Consider the following 25,955-nt stretch of genomic DNA (forward strand, 5'->3'; position numbering starts at 1 on the left):
AATTATTGTGTGTATGAATACATACTTAAGCACTTATAATAGCTAATTATGTGTACACATGTATAATGTACACACACAAATATACAAGGAAATAAATATTCCGAAACATTACCATAAATATGTTATATGCCTTGGTAGTTGCATTAGAATGAAAAGAAATTGGGGGACAAAATCTCACTATGTAGTCCAGACTGGCCTTGAACTTTCAATCATCCTGTCTCAGCCTTCAAAGCACTGCCATTATAGACATATGCCACCATGTCTGGCTTTTGTAGCTTTAGGATATTTCACTGTACCTTCCTGGGCTTTCCAAAATGTTTCCATTAACAAGAAAGATTCCTTTGATATTTAGAAAAAAAGAGCAAGTCACTTATTAAAATGCATTGCATCTAGGACCATTAATTTGATCAATCACCTAATATACAGTCAATGAATTCCCAAGAAAAATGTGCTAGGCTGGAGGTAGGCGCTGGAGGAGGGGAGAGGTTCAAAGGGAAAGGGGGGCTCGTTTATTGAGTACTTAGTATTTTCTAGACATATTTTGAATGCTGACTTGTTTATCTTCAACAATCTTAAGAGGCTTTTTGTTTGTTTGTTTGTTTGTTTGTTGCCACGGTAACACGGATGAGGAAACGGAGGCTCAGAGAACTCACGTGGCCCAGCTAAGCCCAAATATTAAGTTAGTGGAAATACTGGGCCTAGAAGGCAAGCTTACCTACTTAAGACTTGTCTGTGCTCATTAATTACATGCCATTTTTTCTCCTTATACGTGCAGTTTGAGCCCTGGCCTTTAACCTTGAGGTCTCCAAGGGAAGATAGCAGGGAATACAAACACAGACAGTCACAGGTTTATGGATGCTTATCACAGAAGGCGGGGCTGCAAGAAACTTGCGTTTAGCCACACCAGTCTGGTCTTTTCCGCTCAGAGGTAAGCCTGCAATTACCATGGCTGTTGCATGACCTCGGATTGCAAATGGAGGATCATTCCCTTCTGCCTTTCACAAATGCTTCTCAGACTTCACTGCCTATACTAATCACCTGGGGAGCTTATTAAAATGCGGATTCTGAAAGACTGCCTATGGAGGAGGGGCTCAGTCGCGGCCTTTCCAACAAGTTCCCAAGTGATGCTGAAGCTGCTGGTTGGAGAATTGAAGACCGGCCACTAAGGAGTTAATGGAGTTATCCTCCATCCAAATCAGCCCTCTCTCCAGCCCCAGACTGGTGCAGAGCTGCTCCTCACCTCCCTGAGGGCCTGAGGAAGAGCCTTGTACTGCACCACTTAGGAACGCCAGTTACCCCATGAAAGGGCATGGGGTTGTCTAGGCCCCATCCCCAGGAATCTGCTCTGGATGGCCTCAGCCTCTGCGTGGGCGAGAGGCATTTTTCCTGTGGTTATCTGTGCAGCCCTCACCGTGGGAGCTGGGAAAACTCTTCTGCTTGGAAGGCTGGGTATTTCAGGTGTGTTGTCATGATGGGGATCCTAGACTCTACTGCCCGCCCAGAACCCAGAACTGCTGGGCCAGCCTCCTTTTATGTGAGAAATGGGTGGGAAGCATGCCTAGAGAATATTTTTAATTGTCCTTTATGTGTACAATATAGTTGAGATGCACTTCACATAAAACCGGTTACAGGTTTCATTTTTTTACACCCTTTTTTCACGCTAAAGAAGAACTCAAGGCCTAAACGTGCTAGGCAAACACTCTACCACTGAGCAACACCCCCACCTCATTCCCCACTTTTTTTGTAATTATACAGACACTTAAGGATTTCGTTGTCCTACGTTATTGGGGGCAGGGTGTCAAGTAGACATGGCTGGCCTGAAACTAACTCTGCAGCTGAGGATGCCCTGGAACTGCTGATCCTCCTGCCTTCTCCTCCAGAATGCTGAGGTTAGGTGTCCACCACAGCACTCTGTTCATGGCTTATGCAGTCCTGAGGATAGAACTCCCAGCTTTCTGCATGGCAGGCAAGCACTCTACCAATTGAACTAACTACATTCCCAGGGCCCTTATGAAAGAAACATTTAACGTAAGAAATGACCAACAGAGCTGGGCAGTGGTGGTGCACGCCTTTAATCCCAGCACTCGGGAGGCAGAGGCAGGCAGATCTCTGTGAGTTCGAGGCCAGCCTGGTCTACAGAGTGAGATCCAGGAAAGGCACAAAGCTACACAGAGAAACCCTGTCTCGAACCCCCCCCCCCAAAAAAAGAAATGACCAACAGGAGGCTGGGGGGGAGGGGGCAGGAAGGGGAGGGTATGAGGAAGGGGGAGATATGCTCAAAAATACATTATATACATGCATGAAAATGGCCTTATGTGACCAAACAAAAACTCCAAAATGCAAAAAGCACAAAAATATGGGGTGGTAGTGGTGGTGGTGGTGGTGGTCGTCATCGTTGTCACGCACACCTTTTATCCCAGCACTTGGGAGGCAGAGGCAGGCAGATCTCTGTGAGTTCAAGGCCAGTCTGGTCTACAGAGTGAGTTCCAGGACAACCAGGGTGGTTACACAGAGAAAACCTGTCTCAAAAATCAAACAAACAAACCAACCTGCCCTCTCTACGCTGGTACGAATGATTCTCGTCTTCATATTCTGTTTCCTTACTACCCACATATGTTTTACCCCCTCTGTTAACTCTTCATTGACTTCTTCAGCAGGCTCAGTGTTTCTTCTGCCTTTCAAAAACACTGTGTGTTCCAACATCGTGCAGTTTGCTTGCAAGACTGTCTTCCACATAGGCTTAACCTTCCTGAGTGTGTGCGGTCATATCTTCACCTCTATAACTTCTTTAATTAGCAAATCTGCTATGTAGGACATGCTCAGTATGTTTTCTCAAATCAGTTAGTATGTGTATCTTCATAGTCATGCCATGCTAAACATGTGATTTTGTAATTTACATCTGCTACTGAGCACCAGAATGAGCATGTCTGTAGTGTTACTTTTCACATAATATATTTCACTGGCTTTCTAATGTTCTATTGCATTCATGGAAAGTGATTTTCTTAATCATTTCCCTCTTATTGTAACGGTTGTTTTCAACCTTATAGTATTTAGAGTAACGCTGAATCAAATGCCCCAGTACACAGAGCTTCTGATTATTTTTTTTAGTTAATAAAATTTACAAGAGTAATATTAACATTTTTGTTTATTTCTTCATAAAGTGATACTTTTCAAGAAGGTTAAAGCATGGCCAGTCTTGGTGGTGTGTATCTTTAATCCCAACACTCAGGAGGTAGAAGCAGGCAGATCTCTGTGAGTTTGAAGTCAGTCTGATCTACATATAGAGTACTGGGACAGTCATGAATACTTAATGAGGCCCTGTCTCAAAAGAGAGGAGGAGGAGGAGGAGGAGGAGGAGGAGGAGGAGGAGGAGGAGGAGGAGGAAGAGGAGATTAACCCAAAAGCTGTTTGTGGTGATGTATACCTATAATCTGAGGACTGGGAGGCTGAGTCAGGATGATTGCTTATAAGTTCAAGGCTGGCCTAGACTATAGAGCAAGACACTATGTCAAAGAAAATAAACCAATTTATATTGATATTTTATAAACGCGACATTTTAACCACAATTCTATCAGCAGCATTGTGGCTTAAGTTCATTTTTGTAAGAAGTTGATGGTTTGCTCGGTGGTAACATGTTGGAATGTTAGCATGTTGGAGGCTCAGGGCTTAAGCCTCAGCAACACAAAAGACATTCTTATGGCTGGTGAGCCAGCTCAGGCAGTAAAGGTAAAGGCACTTGCCACACAAGCCTGATGACCTGAGTTTACCTTCCTCTGTAATCCTAGCACTCCTGCAGAGAGGTGGGAGACAGAGGCAGAAGAATTGCCTGGAAGCTGTCAAACTAGCTAGTCTGGAGTAGACAGTGTGGCAGAAACACCAAGAGAGACTCTCCAAAACCAAGGTGGAAGGCGAAAACGCTCCTTTTCCTTTTTTTGGATAGGGTCTTCCTGTATAGCCCTAGGTGACCTGAAACTTGCTATGAAAAACCTTGCTATGAAGACCAGACTAGCCTTGAACTCACAGGGATCTGTCAACCTCTGCATTTCCTGAGTATGCCAGCATGCCTATTCTTGAACGTTTTCCTCTGATATCAATATGTGCAAATACCAACACATGCATGAACATACACAGTAATCATTTTTTCCTCAAAGATACAGCTTTATTCTTAAAAATATGTTCCTTACACATTTATATTTATATTTATTTATTTATTTATTTATTTATTTATTTATTTATTTATTTTGGTTTATCAATGCAGGGTTTTTCTTCCTTTTTCTTTTATTTTGTTTTTTTCTTTTTTTATTAAGGAATTTTTAAATTCATTTTATATACCAATCACAGATCCCCCTCTCCTCCCTCCTCCTGCCCCTCTGAGGCAGGGCTTTTCTGTATAACATCTCTGGCTGTCCTGGAATTCATTTGTAGCCCAGGCTGGCCTCAAACTCACAGAGATCTGCCTGCCTCTGCCTCCCGAGTGCTGGGATTAAAGGCGTGTGCCACCACTGCCTGGCTCTTTCACATTTTTAAAGACAGGGCTTCATTCCATAGATTCTGCGGGCCTGAAAATCATGAAATCACAGAGATCTGTCTGCTTCTGCCCCAAGAGTCCTGGGATTGAAAGTGCACACCACCACATCTAGCTTTTAAAAAATTGTTTAAGAAGGAAATTATTCTTGTATCAACTTTCAACTATTATCTTATTATCTTTCTATCTCTTCCATTCAAATGTAACAAAATGTAATGAGTACATTTAATTTGAAATTTATTTTAATCCACACTGTAAAACTTTGATATGGGGGCTGGAGAGATGGCTCAGTAATTAAGATCACTGGCTGCTCTTCCAGAGGACCCAGGTTCAATTCCCAGCACCCACATGGCAGCTCACAACTGTCTGTAACTCCAGTTCCAGACAAACATGAAGACAGAACACCAACGCACATAAAGTAAGAATGACTAAGTCATGTTAAAAATCCTTGCTGTGGTTAGAGGCTTCTTGGTGCCAAGGGATGCACGTACACTCACTCTGTGTGGACAAGTGTAAGAACAACATTTGATATGTGGTAGAAACTGGCCTCGGGAGAGATGCAGGACATCCCAACACAGACCAGAAATCATGAGGTATGGCCTCCCTCAGGTACTTATGAAAGGATCAATCTGGGCAAGCACAAAGACTGTACTGGTTAAAGCCTCCATTTATTTACAGAGAATTTACAGAGAAGAAAGGGAGACTTTAGTCTTGTCTTCTACAATAGGAATTTGTTTGTCATTTTACTGGCACTCTGTGATTTCTGAATAGTAATACATTGTTCTATTCTCTAAGTCCTTGAAGCCACTTCCAACATTTTATATCTAGGTCGTTGATTAAATAAATCCTTTCCAACTACTGATTTTATATTTGGAAGTTCTTGCTGGTATCTTTTCTTCCTGAAAAATGCAACTATCCCCTTGATATTATTTGCCCTGTCTGAAGCTCTTAGTATTTATTACAGAGACAAAGTCACTGACTACTGATAAATTTTCCCTTCTTTTAAAAATTTTGAGCCGGGCAGTGGTGGCGTACGCCTTTAATCCCAGCACTTGGGAGGCAGAGGCAGGCAGATCTCTGTGAGTTTGAGGCCAGCCTGGTCTATAAAGTGAGTTCCAGGAAAGGCGCAAAGCTACACAGAGAAACCCTGTCTCGAAAAAAAAAATTGAGACAGCATCTCATGTAGCTCAGGCTAGCCTTGAACTCTTTTTCCTACTTTTTTGTGTGTGTAGCTCAGGCTGTCCTTGAACTTGTGATCCTCATTCTTCTGCCTCCTTTAGCAAATTCTACCAGCATTTACCACCATAACTGGCATAGCCTTGAACTCTTGATCCTGATCATGGCTGGTCCTGAAAATGTCTTTAGTAGGACAGATTTTCAATGGCCTTTGCATCAACCTAGTTCCCTGCCCCTCCTCCCCATATTTCTTTCTTGGAGTTCTCAGGAAGACTGCATAAGCCAAGTATGATGGCACACACCAATAATCCCAGCATTTGGTTGTACCAGGCTTTCTTTTGGGCCATCAACCAGCTCCCAGATCATGACACGGAGACATATTATTAGTTTTGAACGTGTGGCCTTATCTTAGCTCTTATTTTTTTTAAGATTCATTTATTTATTATGTACACAGTGTTCATGTATGCCTGCATGCTAGAAAAGGGCACCAGATCTCATCGTAGATGGTTATGAGCCACCATGTGGTTGCTAGGAATTGAACTCTGGACCTCTGGAAGAGCAACCAGTGTTCTTTACCTCTGAGCCATTTCTTCAGCCCCCTTAGCTCTTATTTTAACCTGTTTCTTTTTAATCTACATTTTGCCCTAGGGCTTTTTACCTTCTTTCTGTATATCTCCTGTATATCTGCTGTCTCCATGGCTGGCTGGTGGCTGGCTGGCTTCTGGCCCCAAGTGTCTCTCTCATTCTATCCTCTCTTCTTCTTCTCTTCTCGAGCCTAGATTTCTCCTCCTATTTATTCTCTCTGATCACTAGCTCCACCTATCCTTTCTCTGCCTAGCTATTGGTCGTTCAGCTTTCTTTTAGACCAATCAGGTACCTTAGGTAGGCAAGGTAAAACAGCAACACATCTTTTCATAATTAAACAAATGCAGCACAAACAAATCTTTACATTGTTAACAAAGGCAGTATAAACAAATGTAACACACCTTCACATAGTTAAAGTAATATTCTGCAGCATAAAAATTTATAACACATTTTTGTCTAGTTAAAATAATATTCCACAACACCTGAAAAGTAGAAGTAGTAGGATCAGGAGTTCAAGGTCAGCCATAGCTACATATGGATTTTGAGGCAAGCCTGAGACCTTATCTCAAAAAACAGAACCAAACAACAATCACAATACCAATAGATCCCCTAAATAATGGTAGAACTGGCTGAGGCTGTAACAATCTGATATCAGAAGAATCTAAAGGAACTAGCCCAGGCTCTCTTTCAGGGCCCCTGGAAACCAACTGGTCATCAAAACTTTAGCTCTGTTTCTCAGAGGAAATGGTAATAAGTATGAGCCTGCAATGAAACAACCTGTTTCCATTCTCTCCCTCTTGCCCTTTCATACATATATACAACACTCTTTTTGTTTTGTTTTGCTTTTTCAAGACAGTGCTGTGGGATGGTCTATATGTCAAATTGCTCTGATTGGTCAATAAATAAAACACTGATTGGCCAGTGGCCAGGCAGGAAGTATAGGCGAGACTAAAGGAGAGGAGAATTGAGAGAATGGGAAGACGAAGGGAGACATTGCCAGCCACTGCCATGACAAGCAGCATGTGAAGATGCCGGTAAGCCACAAGCCATGTGGCAAGGTATAGATTCATAGAAATGGATTAATTTAAGATGTAAGAACTAGATAGGTAGAAGCCTGAGCCATTAGGCCAAACAGTTTAAACAATATAAGTCTCTGTGTTTACTTGGTTGGGTCTGAGCGGCTGTGGGACTGGCGGGTGACAGAGACTTGTCCTGACTGTGGGCCAGGCAGGAAAACTCTAGCTACAAGACAGGGTTTCTCTGTGTAGCCATGACTGTCCTGGAACTCACTCTGTAGACTAGGCTGGCCTCGAACTCAGAGATCCACCTGCCTCTGTCTCCCAGAACTCAGAGATCCACCTGCCTCTGTCTCCCAAATGCTGGGATTAAAAGCATGCACCACCACTGCCCAGCTGTTTTTAGCTTTTTTAAATAACCTCTATATTGATTTCTGCAATGTCTGAACTAATTCACATTTCCACTAACAGTTTGTAAGGGGTTCCATTTCTCCACATCCTGCCCAGGATTTGTTGTGAGTCATTTTCTTTTTTTTTTCTTTTTTCTTTTATTTTGCAATAAAATTCAGTTCTACATATCAGCCACGGATTCCCTTGTTCTCCCCCCTCCCGCCCCCCTCACCTTCCCCCTAGCCCACCCCCCATTCCCACCTCCTCCAGGGCAAAGCCTCCCCCGAGGACTGAGATCAACCTGGTAGACTCAGTCCAGGCAGGTCTAGTCCCCTCCTCCCAGGCCGAGCCAAGTGATCCTGCATAGGCCCCAGGTTTCAAACAGCCAACTCATGCAATGAGCACAGGACCCGGTCCCACTGCCTGGATGCCTCCCAAACAGATCAAGCCAATCAACTGTCTCACCCATTCAGAGGGCCTGATCCAGTTGGGGACCCCTCAGCCATTGGTTCATAGTTCATGTGTTTCCATTGGTTTGGCTAGTGACTCATTTTCTTAAGGACAGTCATCCGTCATTCATTCTTACTGGGCAAGATAGAATGTCAATTTAGTTTGAATTGCATTACCTGATGGCTAAAGATGTTAAAAGATTAGAAGGTTTTCATTTGTTTGTCTTCATATTTACTGATTGCCTTATTATTTATTTATTGCATTCTGCTAAGTCCATTCGGTATCCCCTTTCATGATTTTTTTTTTTTTTTTTAGTTTGAGCATTTGGTTGACCTTTCACAGTTCCAATTTCTTCTCTTGAGAGTTCCTTTTTACCACTCATCAAAAGTATATTTTCGCCAGGCGGCAGTGGTGCATACCTTTAATCCCAGCACTCGGGAGGCTGAGCCAGGCGGATCTCTGTGAGTTCGAGGCCAGCCTCATCTACAAAGTGAGATCCAGGACAGGCACCAAAAAACTACACAGAGAAACCCTGTCTCAGAAAAAAAAGTGTATTTTCCTTTATCTCATTCATCATAGCTATACTAACGCCTTTAACTATCTTGTTTGGCAATTCTTTTATCTGGATCATCTCAAGGTTGAACTGGACTTTTTTTTTCTTTAAAGTGGTAGGTCATACATCTCTGCCTTTTAAAAATGTTTAAATAATTTTGTATTATATATTTATCATATAAATTGGTGGCTTGTGGAAACTCTTGATTATGATATACTCTTCCAAAAAGTGTTGCTATTGTTAGTTTTAAAGTAAGCTTAATCTTAGACTACAAATTTTGCTTCATTTACAGTGGACATAATGTACATATCAGTTAAGATCTTCAACCTTTAAGGTAACTGGAATGTACCCCGGGCATGCATGATTCATCATTCATGATTCATGATTCATGACACAGTTTAGGTGAAGGGTAACATCACTTCCTTGTTCTGCCTTTCTCCTTTCTGGATTCCCTCAGTATTGTTCCAATGGTTGTGGGTACCTGGACTTCTAATACCTTGTTCTTTAGGACAGAAGGATGGCAGGTTTCCTCTTAGAGTTTTAGGTTTCTTCTTGCACCAGTAGGCCTTATTTATATTAAAGCTGTAAAAAAAAAAAAAAAGAAAGAAAGAAAGAAAGAAAAGGAGACTCATGCCTCACTTTCCAGTTTCAAAGTTGACTTGTTCCTTTCCTTTCATTCTCCAGAGACTCCAGGGTTCTTTACTTTTTCCCTAGAATTTTTCGTTGTTATCTTTTTTTTTTTTTCCGAGACAGGGTTTCTCTATGTAGCTTTGCACCTTTCCTGGAACTCACTTGGTAGCCCAAGCTGGCCTCGAACTCACAGAGATCCGCCTGGCTCTGCCTCCCAAGTGCTGGGATTAAAGGCGTGCGCGACCACCGCCCGGCTCGTTGTTATCTTAAGGGAAGGGAATTTGTTAACAACTTATTATTCAATACTGGAAGTGGAAACTTATTTCCCTGTAATATTAATTAATTGATTAATTACTGTGTGGTGTATGTGGGGGTGTACATGCCACATTTTGAGTGCAGAGGTCAGAGGACAACTTTGGGAAGCCTGTTCTCTCCTACCTTTGCTTGAGAGCCAAGAATTGAACTCAGACTTCACCCTCTAAAGCTCTGTGAGGGTATGTCAAGTTTTTTTTTTTTTTAATAAAAAAGGAATTCAAGGGATTTACTGCCGGTATACTCATATACAGTTTTATGTAATAAAGAACACAAATCTACCTATAATGGTATAACTCACCTTTCTTCTTTACTTTTTTGAAACAGGACCTCATATGTCCTAGAGTGACCTGGAGCTCACTATGTAGTTTCAACTTCTAGTCCCCTTGCCTCTACCTCTAACTGCTGGAACTGCTGGAACTGCCTCTCTCTCTCTCTCTCTCTCTCTCTCTCTCTCTCTCTCTCTCTCTCTCTGTCTCTCTCTGTCTCTGTGTGTGTGTGTGTGTGTGTGTGCGCGCATGCCTGGTGCCACAAAGGTACTGGATCCCTTGGAACTGTAGTTACAGGTGACTGTGAGTCACCATGTGGGTGCTGGGAAGTGAAGAGCTGCCAGTGCTCTTCACCTCTGAGCCAAATCTCCAGCCCCTGAGAAATATTTCGTATACTAAAACAGGAGCATAGTGTTAATACTACGTTGTCACTGCCTTCAATAACGATAGACTGAAAAATGAGACCCTGCATCTAAAGAAAGATGCTCCAGAGACATGGTGCTTTTGAGTGTGAGGCTCACAGAAGGGCTTTAGTTTCCTGCCCTTGCCACATAGCATAATAGAATAGAAGTAACAGTGTCCTGTTTTTCTTGCTTCAGTAACTACATGGGGAGGAGCTCAGGGTGGAGACGTTTGTTTGTTTGTTTGTTCATTTGCTTGTTGTTGTTGTTTTTCCCCCATCTCCTGTCTTTTAAAAACCATGGTGGTAGGAATTCCCAGCACTAGAGTCCAAGGTGGACCAGACAGGTCAAACAGACAGCTCTCTGCAGGATGCTTTGAGTAACTATGATTCCTGGGTACCTTCTCAAGCTGCAGGTCCTGAGCAGTGCTAAATGTACATGTAGGAGAGAAGGCACAGCACATTGTGGAGCATAGCTGATAATTAAGACTTTTCACGTCCTACCCACCATAGATGGCATAACTTCCTTCAGAACCAGACTACCTGATGAGAACTCACCGGCCATTCTTTAGAGTCCATCTCCCTTCGGGGAGGTTTGAGATATTCACTCCTCATCTTTATCTATGTGTTTATTGGAAATGATGAACATCTGATTAGATGTTTTGCCTGGATCCTCCACCCAGTTTGGTAATCACCAACTCCAGACTGTGTATATTTGAGCTCCTTATTTTCCTCCTAAGCTTGCTTACATTTTCTTGCCCTTCAGACTTTCGTTGATGATATCACCACCCAACACTATTACCCAGTTACAAGAGTCCCTACTGTCCCAATTCTCAGACTTTATTTTCCAATCCATTGTGACTGTTGCTCTTTGAAGAAATACCACCAAAGTTTTCTGGGTGGTGGAGAAAGGTGTGGTCAGGTTTGGCTTTGATATGGCAAAGGAACTGAGTATTGAGGGAAAGAGGTAGATGTATTGCTGATCCAGTTTGGAGACCAGAGAGAGACCATGCAGGAATCGACAGTAATAATTGCAATAGAACAGAAGTGATGCACACACGCAACACAGATTTTCAAAACCATAAGGATCTAGTTCGGGACCTGAGCTTGGATTCTCAGTACCTACACAAAAAGCCAAGTGTGGTAGTGCATGCCTGTCACTGCAGCACTGGGGAGCACAAAAAGCTACATCTGGAACATCTGGATGGCTGGTTGGGCATCCAGTCTAGCTGAAATGATGAATTTCAGGGTTTATAAGAGACCTTATCTCAAAAATAAGGCCTAGAAGTGATTGACAAAAGATATTCTGATGTTGGCACAGATAAGCACCTCCATGACCACCATTCCACACACAGAGCAAACCAAGCTAGCTTCTAATTCACTAAGTAGCTCAGAGTGACCTTGAATTCAACATCCTCCTGCCTCAGCCTCTGAAATGTTGGAGTTAGAGGTGTAAGCTGTCATAACCAGCACAGGAGTCTTGAATTTGGTATGTGTATGTGGGGTCAAGATAGGGTTTCTATGTGTAACCCTGGCTGTCCTGGAACTCAGAGATCCCCCTGCCTCTGTCTCCCAAGAGCTGGGATTAAAAGCATGTGCCACCACTACCCACCACATCCCCAGCCTAGCAACGGAAATTCTGCTGAAATTTTTTTGTTGTGTTTTTTGAGACAGGCAGAGATCCCTGCCCCTTCCTCCCTGGGATCCACCACCCAGCAAGAGTCATATAATTTTGTGTTGATGAGTGTTTTTGCCAGAATGTATGTCTGTGTTACAGGCATGCAGTGCTCTTGGAAACAGAAAGAGGACATCATATTCACCGGTGCTTGAGTTACAGGCTCAAGTTTGTGAGGTGCTATGTAGGTGCCGGGTATCGCACTCTGGTCCTCTGGAAGAACAGCTGGTGCTCTTAACCACCAAGCATTGCTTTAGTCCCCAACAGAAGAAGTCTTGAAAGTTGAAAGGATGATTGATATTGTTCAAAGTACAGGTTTTTAAAGTCTTTAATGAGGCATAATAAAACATTGATGGATTCTCACATCTGAACACACCAATGCAACTATTATCCAGATCAAGAAACAGAACATAATGAGCTGAGACTGTATCTCAGCTGATAGAGTGTTTGCCTAGTATGTACAACACCCTGGTTTCTACCTCCAGCACTACAAAACTGGATATGGCTGCACACAGCTATAATCCCAGCACCCAAGTAGGAAGTGGAAGCAGAAGGATCAGAAGTTCAAAGCCATCCTTGGTACATTGAGGCCTGGGAGGCCTGCATGAAAAGCACAAGACCATCTCTTAAAGCAAGCAAGCAAACAACAAGAATCATCCTAGACATCTCTTTCCCTGGTCAGTTGCTCCCCTCCAAAGATGGTCACTAACATCAAAGTTAACACTACAGCTTAATATTGTCACTCTTTTAACCACATGAGTGGGCTCCTATGCTCTATAGTTTTTTTTTGTGTCTGGTTTCTATCACTCAACATTAGAATTGTGAGATTCATCCTTTTGTTGTTCTTGTTTTGTGGTTTTTCTCTGTGTAGAGACAGGGTTTCTCTGTGTAACAGCCCTGACTGTTCTGGAACTCACTCTGTAGACCAGGCTGGCCTTGAACTCACAGAGATTTGTCTGTCTCTTCCTCCTGAATGGTGAGACTAAAGGCATGTGCAACCATGCTCAGCTTTGTGTGTGTGTTGTGTGTTTTGTTCTTTACTAGAAATAATTCTTCCCTTCTAAATGCTTTGTGGTAGTCATTCTATTGTTAATAGACATTTGGATCATTTCCACTTGGGAACTGTTGTGAATAATGCTGCATGAATATTCTCATATATGTCTTTTTGGTTTACATGTGCATAGTTTATATTGAGAATATAAGGACAATTTTTGCTGGCTTACAGGAGAAGTATGTCTACATATCTCTATATATTGATGATAATGGTTTTTCAATGTGTGTCTATTTATTCTTTGTTTAGCATTGTAAGTAAATTCCAGTTGTTCCAACAATTGCTATTGTCTGCCTTTTTGAATTCTAGTCCGTAGGCAGGGTACTGTGCTTTTGCAGCCTTTCTGCATTCACTTACTCTAAGTGAAAGGGGGGTCAACTTTAAGGTGAGCAATATGGCTCACAGGTAGAGCACTTGTCCAGCATATGGAGTCAGGCCTTGAAGGCCCTGAATCTATTCTCAAAAGCAGCGCCACCATCACCACCACAAACAAACAAACAAACAAACAAACAAAAAAGAGTGCTTCTGTCCTCTAACAGCTCAAATTCCAATGGGAGACTCAGTGATATAGGAATGATAGTTATAATGCATAATACATATTAGAAGTATTGACTGATAGTAGAGGGAAGATAGACAGTGGTAGGCCAGTTCAGAGAAAGGAATAGCCTGCTTTGGATAAAGTATGGAACACAGATTAAAGGGTGAAGAAGAAGAAACAAGTAGAACATTTAGGTGATTTTCAAATAGTACCATTGGGAGGTAAGTAAGGATCAAACTGATAAAATGTGACAATTCAGAGAGATGTCAGAGATGACTGCCAGGTTTTGGATGCAAGTGCCTGGGTGGATGCTCATGAAGCAAAGAATTAGGTTGAGAACCAGAGGTGGGCAAGAATGCTTCTATTTAGACTTCCTGAGTTTGAAAGATATCTTAGTTTCTTTTTCTTTCTTTATTTTTTTGTTTGTTTTTTCGAGGCAGGGTTTCTCTGTGTAACTTCCTTGCCTGTCCTGGAACTCACTATGTAGACCAGGCTGGTCTCGAACTCAGAGATCTGCCTGACTCTGCCTCTGAAATGCTGGAATTAAAGGCGTGCGCCACCACCTTAGTTTCTTTTTCTACTGCTTTGATAAAAATACTCTGACAAAAGCAACTTAAGGGAGAAAGGGCTTATTCTGACTCACAGTTCAAGGTACAGTCCATCATGACAGAGAAGTGAAAGCAGCAGGAGGTTGAAGTTTCTGGTCATATTGCATGAATAGTCAAAAAGTAGAGAGAGATGCTTGTTAGTGCTTAGGTTGCTTTCTCCAGTTTTGAGAGTCCAGAATCCTGTCTAGGGAATGATCCCACCCATAATTAAGTGGATCTTCCTATATTCATTAGCATAATCAATATAATCCCTCATAGACATACCTAGAGAGCCATCTCCCAAGTGATTCTAGATTCTGTCAAGTTGACAGTTTACACTATCATAGTGGTAGATTACTTCCATAGCATGTGTGAGGCCCTGAGTTCCATCCCCAACACAACTAAGGAAATAAATCCACAAATGGCAAGTGGAAGAACAGGACATCCCCAAATTGACACATTGTAGTAAAGTCTCAGAAGAGGGAAAAACTTGACACTAAGAGCATGAAAATAAGGCAAGACATATTTCGCTGATGCTGGTGTGTGTGTGTGTGTGTGTGTGTGTGTGTGTGTGTGTGTGTGTGTGTGCCTGTGTCTACGCATGTGGGAGAGGGGGTAGGTGATGATAAGATATGTTTGGAAATAATTCATACCCTTAAGTTTGAGATGGAACAGGAAGTAAAAAGTTCATATGTATTTTCTTTGTAAGGACACTTGAAAAGCAACCTTCTAGGGTGAGGGCAAGCTGCCTGGTGATTTAAGAAGTGGTACACCTTGTATTGGTCACTGTGTCCAGCGTGAAGCACAGGTGACTGGTGAGACCTAAACAATCACAAAGTAGCCTGATTGTGTAGCTGAGGTTAGCTCTAAGTCAGCACTCCCAATGGGAGGGAGAACAATGCTAAAACCCGTCCTGTAATGTTGGTTTAACCAGGCAAAGACGTGCTACATTTCCCCATGCTGCATTTGTTAGCTACGTAAAGCTGTGTTGCATTTGCCTCAGTTAAATAAAATTAACCTGGGCTCAGAGACGGGGGTTAGCAACTGGTTGACAGGAAGTAGCAGGGAGGAGATTATTGTGGGGTTTTGTTTGTTTGTTTGTTTTTTGTTATTTTGGATGGGGCGGTGTGGAAGGGAGAGGCTTCTGGGATGCCAGCAAAGAGAATGTTAGCCTGGGCTGACTTGAAATTCCATATGTAGCCATGATGACCTTGAATGATCCTGCTGGCTCCACCTCCTGAGTACTGGGATTACCTGCATGCCCAGCAATGCTTAGTTTTTATGGTGCTGCAGATGCAGCCCAAGGTATTGTGCATGCTAGGTGTGGTAGTTTGAATGTAATTTGCCCCCATAATCTCACAGGAAGCAGCACTATTAGGAGGTGTGGCTTTGTTGGAGTAGGTATGGTCCGTTGGAGAAAGTGTGTCACTGTGGGGGCAGGCTTTGGGGTCTCTTTTGCTTACATTTTGCTCAGTGTCACAGTCCACTTCCTGTTGCCTTCTGATCAAGATGTAGCCAGCACCATATCTGCCTGTACGCTGCCATGCTCTCCACCATGATGATAATGGACTGAACCTCTGAAACTGTAAGTGAGCCACCCCAATTAAATGTTTTCCTTACAGAGTTGCCATGGTCATGGTGCCTCTTCACAACAACAGAAACCCTAACTAAGACACTAGACAAGTACTCTACAAACTGAACTACATCCCCAATCCTTATTTTATTTTTGTGAGGGGCAGCATGTCATGTAGTTCAGGCTGGATTCCCACTTGCTATGTAGCCAAGGATGACCTTGTATTCCGAATCTCTTGAGGCACCTCCTGAGTGCTGGGATTACAGGCATGTGTGCCATCATGCCCAGTCAGTGGCAAAGTGAATATACTTTATAAATCCTAGCCTGTGCTTGAGAAATATGCCGACATGCATCACCTTTCCAATTAGATGGAAAGGCAGGGGAGGTTGGGAGCCAATGGGGTCTCCAGTGGAGATCTTATTACAGTGTAAAATCTTGGACGTTAACCAAAAACTGTCCATCAATGTTCAACTCCAGCAATTACAGCTTCCGCATGGGAATGTTACTCTATCTGGGCTGACATTTCATCCAGGGAGAGCTAGCTGATGGCTGTGAGTCAGGATGCAGGTGTGTTGGAGATGTTAAGTAGTTAATTTTTGATGAAACGTGTGGGGCCCTTCCAGTGAAAGCTGCTTTGGAAAGAGCACATTGCTGTCAGCATCATCTTGCTTAGACACTCCAGACGCCCATTTACTTGTTTTCACACATGTTGCAGGAAAGAAAGGTAAGGGACCTACCATGGTACTCCTCTCCTGCAAATGCCCACAGAACCAGTGAGAATTAGGAAAGTAGCTTTCAAAAGAACATTTCTGAAGGGTCCAGGACCTTCCAGCACCAATTATTCAAAGAAATTCTGAACAAATTAGCACTTTGCCTAACTAAAAATAAACAAATAAATAAATAAAAAGAGGAGAGGTAAGTCAGTGAAAATGGCCAGTCACCTTGATAAATAGTCCACATGTCTGAGGAACATCTCCAGTGTTAATTGAGGACTGGATGACTCAGTACCCCAGAAGCCAAAAAACCAGTCCTGAGAAACAGCAAAGAGAAGGTGCTCCCCAGGCCCTGGAGCCTAGGGTTTTTCACATCTGCAAGCAGCCTCCAGGCCAACCCTTCCCAACACCAGATGTTTATGCTCTACTTCCTGGCCTCCCTTCCAAATGGCAGTTCTTGGAGTCCCACTGAAGGGCTTCACAGGCTGTTTATTTGTGGGGAATACTGTGGATTTGTGTGTGTGTGTGTGTGTGTGTGTGTGTGTGTGTGTGTGTGTGTGTGTTTGTGTGTGTGTGCCTGAAATGACTTCCGGACAGAATTGTTTCCCCAAATGACAACATTCACTAAGAAACAGTTTGAAAACAAGGACCAGAATGTGAACATGGCCTTTATTGTTTTGCACAGGGCTGAGACCCCAATGCTGCCATGGGTGTGTGGACAGGGGTAAAGGTAACAGTTCTTAGGGACTATAGACGATTTTCATTTGAAGACAGGGCGTATTTTAGAGCCCCTAGGGAGAAGCAAGCCCCAGAGACTTCTTTCTTCCCCAGGGTAGAAAGCATGCCAGGGGGAATGAGAGAAGCAAACAAAGTTGAGCCTGGCAGCGTGAGGATTGAGCAAACCGTAATTCGGTCATTTGCAAAGTGGCTGGAGAAATGGCATTCCTGCTGGCAGAGCTGTCCCCTGTAGGCGATGACATGTCAGTAATAAAGTGCCTGTCACTCCCACTTGCTCCAGGATGCCACAAAGAAGAAGAAACTGCTTGACTTAAGGGGACAAGCAGAGAAAATGACTGGACTGAGAGGCATGAGGGAAGGCTTTCAGCTCTCTGAACAGCAGCTCTGTCTGCTGTGGAAATGCTGTGAACAAAGGAGTTGTTTTCATACACCTCACAGCCTGTCCCATGAGGCCTTCTCTCCACAGGGCCTGCAGGCATAGGCCTCTAGTCCTAGCTACTCAAGAAGCTGAGGCAGGAGGATTGCAAGCTCAGGCCTACAAAGTGAATTCAAGACCCATCAAGGCAGCTTAACCCGACCCTATCCTGAAAGAAATAGTTAAGAGAAGTTGGGAATATAACTTAGTGATAAAGTACATGTGTGTGTGTGTGTGTGGGGGCTCTAGGTTCAACACTGAGTACTGCAAATAAATTCAAAATCTGGAAAGTTCTCCTGCGGACTGAGGAGTTGATTCAGTGGGTAGAGTGCTTGCTATGCAAACATTAGCACTTGAGTTTGGATCCCCAGCATCCATGTAGAAGGAGAAGTACGGTGTGGCTTGGTGACAGGAGGATCCCTGCAGGTTAATGGCTTGCTTTGGCAAAACCAGCTGGCCATCAAGCTCCAGATTCAGTGAGATATCTCGTCTCAAAAACAAAAAAACAAAAAAAAAACAAAAACAAAAAAAAAACTCCCCCAAAAACAAAGAGGTAATTGGGCCAGTGAGGAAGTGAGATGGCTCAGCCTGATGAGCTGACCTCAATCCCTGGAGCCCACGGTGGAAGGAGGAAAGGGACTCCTGGAAAACTGTGCTCTGATCTCCATATTCGACTATGGCACATGTATGGCTGCATTCACACACACTCATCACACATGGATAATAACAGCAATGATATTTTTTAAAATAAGAAAGAGCCGGGTGGTGAGTGGCACACGCCTTTCATCCCAGCACTCGGGAGGCAGAGGCAGGTGGATCTCAGTGAGTTCGAGGCCAGCCTGGTCTACAAAGTGAGTTCCAGGACAGCCAGGGCTGTTACACAGAGAAACCCTGTCTCAAGAAAACAAAAATAAACAGATAAATAAATAAATAAAATAAGAAAGCAATAGAAGAAAACACCTCATGTTGCCCTCTGACTTCGACCTGTACATCTGTATGCATGCACGAACATGTACAGAAACATACATCACACATCCCGCGCGCGCGCACACACACACACACACACACACACACACACACACACAGAGTAAGTGAGAGAGAGACAGAGACAGAGAGGAAGAGCTCTTAAGTATATTTCATTAGTCAGGTGCTACGTTTTGTATGCATATTTGTATGTTTGCTTGCTCATTTGAGGCAGGGCCTCAAATTTAGTAAGCCGCTGAGGATGACCTTCAATTCCCAATCCAATCTACTACTTTCGCCTCCCTTCTGAGTGCTGGGATTAGAGGTATATGTCACCATGCCCAATTTTATGTGGTGCTAAGAATTAAACCCAGGACTCCTGCATACTAGGCAAGCACTCTATCTAACTGAACTGCATTCCCGGGCTTAGCCAAGCACTTTATAGAGTCCAATAAAAACAGTCTTGGAGCTATTGTAAACTGGGACTGGTCCTCTTGTTCTCTTCCTGGGAAAGTGGTCTTGGTAATGGTGGTAGTGATGGTGGCGGTCAATGAAAGGTAGTATGTGCAAAGCCTATAGGAACCCCCATAACACGGTTGCTTCCGCTATTTGGACTCAATCAGAGAATCTTCTAGAAACAGAACCGACAGGGCTTAACCCTGGGTACAACTAGAATTGTGGGAGATGAGGGTGTCATGGGTGATTTCCAAGGTTCATGCTGGGAAAAACAGCAGCCCAACTGCTCGAGCCTAGGGCACAAACAGGGCCTGGGTGGAGCTGGGGACAAGCCAAGTTCTGTTGCAGATGGTGTTTTCCAGGACAGAAGGAATGGTGCCTCCTAGTCATTTGTTTTGTATGGATATTCATCCTTGCTGCGCTGAGGCTCCAAGAGGGCCTTGTTTAGAGAAACGGGCAGCAGTGCAGGCGAAGGTCTGTTGTCCAGTGACATGGCTAAAAATACTGCTTTCTCTCCTTGCCCTTTCACAGCTGCAGATTCCCAGCCCCGATCCTCACTGGGAGAAGTAATCAAATACATGTGTTTATAATAAAATTCATATTTCCCTCTTCCTGTGATGTCTCCCAGTTGTAGGTTCCCATCCGCTTGCTGTTTTACCTATCATTTAACAAATGTATTTTAAGAAAAGTAATCTTTTCCACTGACATGTCCCATAAACGTCACATCCTCAGCTTTGGTTCTCATTGAGAAGCAAAGAGGCATGCTTTGAATATTTCTGAAAATGCCTTTCACTCCATTCCCAGGCAAAGCTTTTCAAATGCTTCATCTGGGACAACATATACAGACCAGGAAGGACACAGAGACATGGGTCCCTTGGGAGTGACTATAGAGGGCAAGCTGAGAGTTTGGGTTCTGGGAAAATAAGCTACAGTGGGTGGCTCAATCTCAGTCTCCCTTCTTCATCACTCAGGTGTGCTCAGTGCAAAACACTCTGGGATGTCAAAGCTTGGGCCTGGCCCGGCCAGATGGCTCAGTGGGTAAAAGTACTTGCTGCGCAAACCTGACAATCTGAGTTTGATTCCAAGAACGCACATAGAGGTAGGAGACAGCCGACTCCACTAAACTGTCTTCTGACCTCCACAGGTATGCCATGGCATGTGTACCCACACATATCATACATACACATGCATGCATACATATGCAAACATTTATTATAATAAAGTAAATATAAAGAATCTTGGATCTTCCACTGAGTGGAAAAAATTTGACTTTAAAGAGTCTTTAATGAAGGCAGTGAGTGGGATTGTGGAAGGCAGGGGCAACACAACACTTTTTGTACAAAGAGCAGAGAAAGCACCCCATCTCTTAGGGACAGTTCCACTAGAATTTAGAGTATAGAATCTTCATTTTGGTCTCCTATGGGATGAAATAAAATGTCTACAGTACACCTAATATGGCATCTGGCTAATAGTGGGCTAGTAGCAAGAAAGAAATGTCCCACTCAGAGCAAGAAAAAGTATGTCAAGGCCCCTGCTAGCTCTGCTGGATGTCCAGGAGGGACTTGACTCCATGGCTTAGAGAACAGAAATGATGTAGTATGAGTTTGAGAGAACTGAGGGGGCCAAGGTTGGGAGAAACAACAGGGTAAGAAACCAGGGGCAGGAAGGGCTGAGAATACGAGGTATGCAGATGTCCACTTCACCTCAATATATTTTCATTCATTCATTTATTCACACACTTATTATCCAGTCAATAGATTCTTATTGAGCATCTACTATGTTCTGAACACTAACATAGGTATCAGGGATACGGTGATAAGCAAAACACAGGGATATTCTCTAAATTTACAGACTTGTGGTGACAGGTAACAGGAGATTTTGCCTGCTAGCCAGTAGTGTTTGTTTATCGTTGGCCTGTGCAACCACACAGACCACTGAATAGGGGAGGGCAATTTTTTTTATCCCAGTCTTTCTCAGATTTGATTTGTCCTGAACTGGCCGTAGTAAACCCTAGCAGTTCTCACAGGTCATAGAGAAATAGAGTTGGTAATGATCAGGAAGCTTCTTGCATGCTGGCTAGCATTCATAGCACCAGAAGATGCTATGTAAGCCATTTGGCCCAGCTGTGGACCTTGTGAACTGCAGTAATGACTGGTGTGGCAAAATTTGTCCATGGGCATATTAGTGGCCTGAAAGCTATGGAAGAAACGAGACATTTTCTGATTGGCTTTAAGGCCTACTCCACAAGAGGAAACATGCCTGCTGCAGTAAGTCTAGCCAATAACCCACAGCTGGGGCACTCATAGACCCCAGAATGACCCTACTACTACTATATAGCAAATGGACATAATATCAAACTGTCTTCTGAATTGATATCTTTGTATCTATAGATTAGTGCAGCTCTCAGACCTCATCAGAGAAGTTTCTTTGAACAGTGGATGGTGGTTAATACAGAAACTCACAATTGATCAAAGTATAGAGAATAAATGAGACATTTGATGTTTCTTCCCACAAGGCTCAAAAGTCATCAAGGAAGAGGGAGAAGAAAGACTGTAAGATTCAGATGTCAGGGAGGACTGGAGGAAAACAGTTCTAGACACGGGACTACTGTACTCAAGAACTCATAGCATCTGTGATTGCCTACAGAAGATAGAGCTAGTCAATATTTCAGCATGGAGGCAGGAAGGATTCATAAGCGATACCCCAACTGAGGAATTATTGACAGTTGGTCGTTTCTAGGGGAAGGAGAGGGAATTTTCTTCAAGGGTGTGGCCCATACTAGATCAATCATGAACCAGTAGATGGTCCTACACCCAGGAATATATGGACTGCACAAATTCTACTAAGTGGATTATAAAAAACAAAAAAGGAAATGAAGTTGGGAGGGCATGTTATGGTAGGAGGTAAATCTGAGAAGAGTTAGGAGAAGGGGTGGGGGGTGACTATGACCCAAATACATTGTATGCATGTATGAAATTCTCAAAGGATTAATGCAAATATTATATATTCATCTATTTTAAAGATTCATGTATTTTAATGTGTCTGAGTGTTCTACCTGCATGTGTATCTGTGTATCACATGTGTTCAGTGCCCATGGAGGACATTGTATCTCCTGAGGTTACATAGACCATTGTGAGCAGCCAGCCGTGTGCTGAGAATCAGACCCAGGTCCTCTGGAAGAGCAGCCAATGCTCTTAACCACTGAACCATCTCTCCAGCCCTGAAAAACTCTTGTATTTTTAGAAAATTCAAGAGAATTTCAACATGGGTTACTATAAAAATCACAGACATACATTTTTTTTAAAAAACTACAATGATTCAAGTTGAGATGTTTTATTTAATATAATCAAATTTCAGTTGATATTTTGTTATCAATTATTGTAAATAGTCATTAAGATGTCTCCAGAACAAAATTTTTACTCCTCCATTTAGTTTTAGGATTTTCTTTAAAAATTGCTTAATGACAAATTTTAAAGATACGTTTTTAGTTTACTAATTTTGAGGTTCATTTCTGACATCTATGTGGACAAGCTTAGTAGACGGTGTAGTGTGAGTGCAACGTTAATTGACCAAGAGCCCAGGCTGACCAGCTATGTGGCAGCAGGGCCTGAGAGCCTGTGAGCCTGCTCTCTTCCAAGCCTGCCCCTTGGCTCACCTGTGGACTTCATTCTTAGTGGGTAGAGCTAGGCTTCCTCTTCCCTTTGCTCTCTCCCTGGCTAGACTTCCTCAGATCCCAGGTCTCTGCATAACTTTGGCCAACTTTGGGTCCCTTTCCTTTTCTTTGTAGGAAGCTCTAGGCAATTAGCAGCAGAGACAAGAAACAGGCTGGATGCCTCTGCTGGGTGGAGGATGGTCACCCCAGAGCTCTCAGGGTCACCGTCTATTGGCATCAGCTTCAGAAACAATTTACAGGAATAAAGTGCTAGGGACATGGCAATTAGAGTGTTCTTTGAACCAATATGTACAATTAACATCATCTTTGGAGGTCACATTTCTCATGTTTGCAGAAAGGATTTTTCCCCTGTGATGCTGTAGCAACATGTAGAAGTCAAGTCAAATCGTGTGTAAATACTGGAGGCTTTCTTGGATGCTTGCCTGCCTCGTCCTTTCTGATCCTGTTTTCTATCACAGTGCTTTGAGGTCCCACACGGCACTGCCTGTTCTTAGCTCTTCCTGATGCAGAGTCCTTTGGTTTTTCCATACCCACAAACGTCTGAGTGACATAGGTTCATAATTTCACAGCAGCCCAATATGGTACCTATGGGTTGAAGAATGGACTGCTGTTTCCTAGGTATATGGTACCATCACAAGCACCCTCGTACCCAGGAGCCCATCACAGACAAAGTTAAATTTGGGTATCCTAGTGCATATGGAGATGCTCTAGCTGTTGGCCAGAATGAACTCTCTTCTTTCTTTGCCAACTAACACTATTCCTGGTCTACTCTTGGAGAGCACACATTCACGCACATGGATACACTTGTAGGAAGCATTGAGTTATTTATTTTCTCATCAATTTATTCTGACATAATTGCATAGAAACTTTATGGAGCTTTGGAAATCTTTTTATGAGTCACGAAATTAACTTTCTTTCTCTTCATTATCTCTCTCTCTCTCTCTCTCTCTCTCTCTCTCTCTCTCTCTCTCTCTCTCTCTCTCTCTCTCTCTGCCTGTTCTTTGAACTTATGTTGCTTTTCTGTGACTCGCAGAAACCTGAACCTGGATGTCTTTAGTCTTAGCCCTGTTATGACTCTGAATTTACTTTGTTTAGCTTCTACACCAAAGGAAAGCACATGTCTCAACCTGGACCTCACCCATTGCAGAACCCAGCTGCTTTCCTCCCTGTCCACATTTGTTTATGTAGACCCAAAGGGGTGCTTCGGGAATCCACAGGCCCCTACAACAAAACAGCCACTCAGGGTTTTATGAAAACCTGTTGAAGCTGTGTGGTGGCTCATTTCTGTAATTTCAGAACTCAGGTAGCTAAGGATCAGCAGTTCAAGGTCAGCTTTGGCTACATAGTGAGGCCTTGTTTCAAAAACAAAACAAAACAAAGCCAAAACAGAGATCCTGGGTAGGGAGGTGACTATGATGTTTTCTAACACTCTAAAAGTAAGATTAAATCCAGAACAAGTGAAACAGTATTAAACTGAAAATAAGTGTAAGGAAGCCCAACAAAGTTCTGGTTTCCCTGTAATGGCTGCTTCTATTGTATAGTACTAATACTAATATTTTTGCAAGGCAGCAGGAGTATAGTGTAAGGGCTAGAAATAAAACATGTGAAGTATTGGTTGTAGTATTAAGGCAACTCCACATAGTTAAAAGGGAGGTTTATTTTGTGGGGTAACTTACAAGTAAAGGGATAGGTTACAGGGTCCGGGAGAGGTGGAGCGCAGTCCAGTGGTGTTCTCTGGAGAACTCTGCTTGGTCTACCTCCAGCGTCCAGGGTCCAGGAACCAAGAGAGCTGGCATATCTGGATCTCCTCAGGTCTTTTTTTTTGGTTTGCTTGTTTGCTTGTTTTTGTTTTTCGAGACAGGGTTTCTCTGTGCAGCTTTGTGCCTTTCCTGGAACTTATTTGGTAGCCCAGGCTGGCCTTGAACTCACAGAGATCCGCCCGGCTCTGCCTCCCAAATGCTGGGATTAAAGGCATGCGCCACCACCACCGGGCTGGATCTCAGGTCTTAAGCGCTCTGATCTCGGCCCTGCCTCGTAGGCATGACAGTTACTGGAAGCCTCAATGGGGGTAGTACTTCCAGGTCAAAGCTGGAACAGCTACCCACTACAGTGAAACACACTATCACTGAGCTACTCTACCAGTCTCAGTTATAGTTTTTATTTCGAGATTTAAAATTTTTAATTATATGTAGATGTGTAAGTATATGTGCATATGTGCATTGTATGTGTGCGCTCATGTAAGTGCACATGCGTGCAGAGCCAGTGGAGGTCAGAAGAGGGCTCTGGATTTCCAGGAGCTGGAGTTACTGGTGAGTGAGCGTCTGATGTGGGTATTGGAAACCATACTCAGGTCCTCTGTAAGAGCAGTGTATATAGTCATAACCACTGAGCCATCTTTCCAGTCCCTCAGTTGTATTTTTGAAAAACTAAATTGCAAATGTTTTCAGCTACTTTTTGTGGTGCCCTTTTTTAGCAGGAGTCTTCTGCATATATTGAATCTGTCAATTAGGCAACCCATCATCTAGTGAATATTTTGTGATCTGTTTAGCTTGAAAAGTAACTGGAAGGAAAGATATTCTTGAGGGTGTTGGTCATCATTTTCATAATCTTCAGTTTTTTTGGAACAATGGTCAAGAATTCTCTTTTTCATTTAAGAAGAATAAGTTTGAATTTGATTTTTTAAGTGCTGCTAAAAATAAAAAGAGATCTGTTATCATAGCCAGGCTACAGATAACTGTTGATCGTGGGACGTGTTTGAAGAGATGAAACTTTCTGCTACATTGAGCTGTGATGCTGAGGTATAGTGAGAAAGAGGAAAGACACAGGGCGATGCATGTACATAAGGTACTGACTAGGGTGAAGCCCAACAGGCCTGCATCAGAATCCCAACAAACCATGATGTGGGAGGAGGCAAGCTGAGACTGAAAACGCATGAGCATAGGAAACCATTCCCCAAATATGAAAAGGATGAGGTAAGTGGAAAGTAACCTAACCCCCAACCCTGCTTCGACCACAGTGTGGAATAAGGCTAAGGATGCAGAAGCACTCGTGCATCTCAGCAAACACAGGACTCCAGATGACCTAGAAAGCTTAGATCAAGTAGCAGGTATATTATCTCCGAGTTTGCTATACTCCCTGGCACTGTAGGAACCAGGCACAGAAGTTGAAGTGGCCAGTACATGTGGATGTGAGTAGCTCTTCATTGGGATATGAATAAGAATGAGCAAACAGGGCTGGGATAGGAACAGAGAGCAGCTGGTTTCATGA

This window comes from Peromyscus eremicus, chromosome X (genome assembly GCF_949786415.1).
Source record: "Peromyscus eremicus chromosome X, PerEre_H2_v1, whole genome shotgun sequence".
Taxonomy (NCBI): Eukaryota; Metazoa; Chordata; class Mammalia; order Rodentia; family Cricetidae; genus Peromyscus; species Peromyscus eremicus.